Source organism: Macrotis lagotis, chromosome 6 (assembly GCF_037893015.1).
Source record: "Macrotis lagotis isolate mMagLag1 chromosome 6, bilby.v1.9.chrom.fasta, whole genome shotgun sequence".
Classification (NCBI taxonomy): Eukaryota; Metazoa; Chordata; class Mammalia; order Peramelemorphia; family Peramelidae; genus Macrotis; species Macrotis lagotis.
In genome coordinates, this window is record NC_133663.1 from 14,513,102 (window position 1) to 14,517,191 (window position 4,090).

The following is a 4,090-nucleotide window of genomic DNA, read 5'->3' on the forward strand; positions in this document are numbered from 1 at the left end:
ACCCAAACTAAGCCATTAGGCATTGTCTAACTGGTCATCATGACCTATTAAGACTGCATTGTTTGACTCATGTCAGTATGTAACATCTGAAACTCTATGCCCATTGGGGGAAGCATGGCAGAATGCATTGACAGCTGGCCTTAAGGTCTGGAAGTCTCTAGTTCATGACCCACCCTGAATGTGTAAAGCTGGACAAGTTCCTTGATTTCTCAGTGATGAAGACAAATCTCCAAAACTCTAATTTAGTCAACCAGGATTAAGCTCCTACTAAGAGTCACCTACTGTGCTAAACACTGGGGATGAAAGAAAGACAAAATTACTGAGAAGGTAAAGACCTGCACTGATGAATGAAAATAATTGGAATACCCATGCCAAATGAAATCGAAAGGCTAAGCAAAATTTGAAACCAATGTAATCATAAGCTGCTTTCTTGTAGTCTTTACCCATAATCAAATAGTCCTTCAAAGTCTCTCTCTGCTCTAAACTGTCCTACATACAAATGTCAAAGGGTCTCATTTAAGAACAGATATGAGGAAGGTCTCCTCTTCTCAATAAATTCCAGTGGCTTCTTGAGCCTCACAAATCAAAGAAAAACTCTTCTCTTTAATTTTTAAAGTCCTCCAACCTTGCCCCAACCTATCCCTCAAGCCTCTGTAGCTACTTTTCCCTTCTAGCACTTTCCAATCTAACAAAACCAGTTTCTTTCCAATCTGACACCTGCAATTCCATCTCCTCTGCAATTCCATCTCCTCATTCCCTGTTTGGCGGTGGCTGTTTGTCCCCCATGGCTGGAATGAATTCCCTCTGCCTCTTCCTTAAAAACACAGCTCAAAACATTGTGTGATAGAAAATTATGATGATCTTTCTCATCTCATCAGTGCGATAATCAAAGACAATTTTGAAGGACTTAATGATGGAACATAACAACTATTCTAAGAGAAGGCACTATGGCATCTGAATGCAGACCAAAGCTTACTATTTTCAATTTTTTAAATGTTTATGTGTTATGGTTTCTTTACTCTCTCATGGTTTTTCCTTCCCTTTTTGATTCTTCTTTCACAACATGCTTAATATGGATATATGTTTAACATACATGTATAACCTATATTAGATGCTTTCTGTTGGGGGAGGGGAAGGGAGGGAGGGAGAAAAAGGTATAACTCAAAACTGCCAAAAATGATTGTTGAAAACCTTTGCATGTAATTGGAAAAATAAATAAAATATTTAAGATATTAAAAATTCCATAGCTCACATACCAACTTCTCCTTGAACCCTTTCCTGATGCCCATCACTGCTGGGGTCCCACATCCTTACCTGCCACTATTTTTTGTCTTAGTAGCTATTCTCTATATGCTTATAGAGAGCTCATCTGTTCCTGGGGAATACTACCTCACTCCAAATTTATGGGCTTGCTATTTATGCTCTCCTAGGTCTCAAGTTTTCTCAGAGTACCCTGGGGTTAGTCATGGTACAGGCCTCAGGTCTCTGACTTCTGTCTTCACACCAGGGCCTACTCCAATGCTCAGGAGCCTATCCCCAGACCAGACTGACCTTGAATTGCCAAAGGCTGCCAGTGGCTAGACTCTCCTAGGCTGAACCTTTGTTTATTCACAGGACTCAACATGACCACCTGCCAGAACACTGCACATCAAGGCAGGGCCCTGAACAATCTGATCAGTGGATTTCTCTCTAATCAGTGATAATCAACTTGAAATAAATCTGCAATATTAATTAGTCAATTAGCATTTATTAAGAACCAAGCATAAACCAGGCACTAAGGTGTGCTCTGGGGAATTCAAAGAAATACAAGAAACACTCAGTCTTGTGTGTGTGTGTGCACATGCACACACACACACGCACACACACACACACACACACGCACACACAGCTCAGACAAGACTCTGAGCTAAATGTATATTTAGAAATAGAATATATATATATGTGTGACCCTAAGCAAATCACTTAACCTTATCTGCCTCAGTTTCCTCTTCTGTAAAATGAACTGAAAGAGGAAATGACAAACCGCTCCAGTGTCTTTACCAAGAAAACCCAAAATGGATTCAGACACAACTGAAAACAACTATACAACAATAGTCTCAGAGGGAAGGTACTAAATGGAGTTCCGAGAAAGTCTTCTTCTGGAAGGTTTTGCTGAGGTTTGAAGGAATCTAGAGAAGCTTCCTTCAAGATGAAGATCAGCCACAGGGCACTCTGGGAAGACTTAAAATTTTAGAGGCTAAAATGGGGCAGTTAAAACAGGATGTAGCTCTGCTTGGTTTCAACTCCAGGGAACAAGGCAGCCCTCACAGAATAAGCTGGTTACTCCATATCCCATCACCAACTCCTACCATGATACTTGGATAGACAACACCTTCCTGCCTGTCTCAGGCTCCTCTCCTTTCTGACTGGAACTCTTCCTAAAATCTCCCTTTTGAGATGATAGGACCTGGACATTCCAGCTCCCTCCACTCTCAATCTGCAGCTCTGCTTGGATTCAACAAGATACCCCCTGGTCTCCATCCCCTTTCTAGCTTAATTTTGTTTTCTTCCTCCATCAGATTAGAAGCTCCTTGAGGGCAGGGACCATCTTTTCTTTATTTGTCTACCTAATGCTTAGCATTAGATTAATGAAATTTCATTGAATTGAAATAAATGAGGGTTAACATTTTAGGCATGGGAGACAGTCAAGGGAAATGCCCAGGAAGACTGTCATGGAAAGAGGGGAAGGGAAAGGAGGGTGGTAGAAAAATGTAGAACTCAAAAACTCAAAAACTGCAAAAAAAGGTGAATGTCAAAAACTATCTTTGCATGTAGTTGAAAAATTAAAACAAAATAACTTTCAAAAATAAGAAAAAAAAACACCCAGTAAGGGGGCCAGTGACACAGGATCCCAGATTATATAGTGGTAGGGGAGGGAGTGTAAGAAGATTGGGAAAGTAGGAAGGGCCAGGTCTTGAAGGGGACATATACCCAAACTTTCCTATTTTCTGTTCTTCACTCACAACCCCTCCACTCTGGGTTCAGATAGTTACCTATTCCCAGAATTCACTTCTTCCTCTTCTCTTCATTTTAGGATCCTTAGCTTTCATCCTTCAAGGATCAGCTCACTTGTTAGCTTCTAAAGGAAATCTTTCCCAATTCTGCTACTTATCAGTGTTCTCTCCCTGCTCAAATTATCTTGTGTTTACCTGTTTTTGTAGGGCTTCCTTCCCACTGAAATAGAAACATCTTGAGGTCAGATGCTGCCCCATAATTTATCTCTGTAGTATCACTTGAATTATGCCTGACTCAAGTTTACCCAAGTGCTTGTAGCACTTGACCCTAGAAAACAAATGTTTGGTGGATTGAATTGAATGAGTGTGATTATCCTCATCTAAACCATTCGTTCTCAAGCTCATTTTACCCAATTTTTGTTATAAATCCCACAGGAATTTGAAAGTTACATCATATAACTGATAAATTAACAATTAAATCAATTGAAAAACTTATAATCATTTTGGTAGAGTTTGAAGTTATGTAACTTTTAACATGTTTTCTCAGCTTGAATCTCCAAATTCTTTAGGAAAATAAATAGTTTTGTGAAGTAAAAAGTTTTTAAGGAAAGACTATGAATGTCAGATAGTTAAAGCAGCCAGGTAGTGAAGTGGACAGAGAGTCCTGGGCATGGAGACAAGATGATCTGAGTTTAAATATAGAGATCTGATTTTCTGTATGACTTTGAGCAAGTCACTTTAAACTCTATTTGTCTTGGTTTTCTCATCTGTAAATGTATAGAAATAATAATTTTATTTATCTTCCAGGATTATTGTGAAGACTAAAATGATATAATATTTGTAAAATGCTTAGCACCTTACACAGTAGGAACTTATAAAAGTTAGTTATTAAATATTATTATTCTGGCCTTCCAATCTCTCTGGCAAATCCCCCAAAATGGTGTATTGATTATTATCGATAAATTTTCACTTCAAAGTCTGTTCCCTGGGCTCTTACATCTGTGAAAAGATTTTTTCTGTTGTTGAACTGCTTGTATTCCTGCATGGGAAGATGGTACTGATAACTCATATGAACCGTCTCATTTATTAAGGCAATC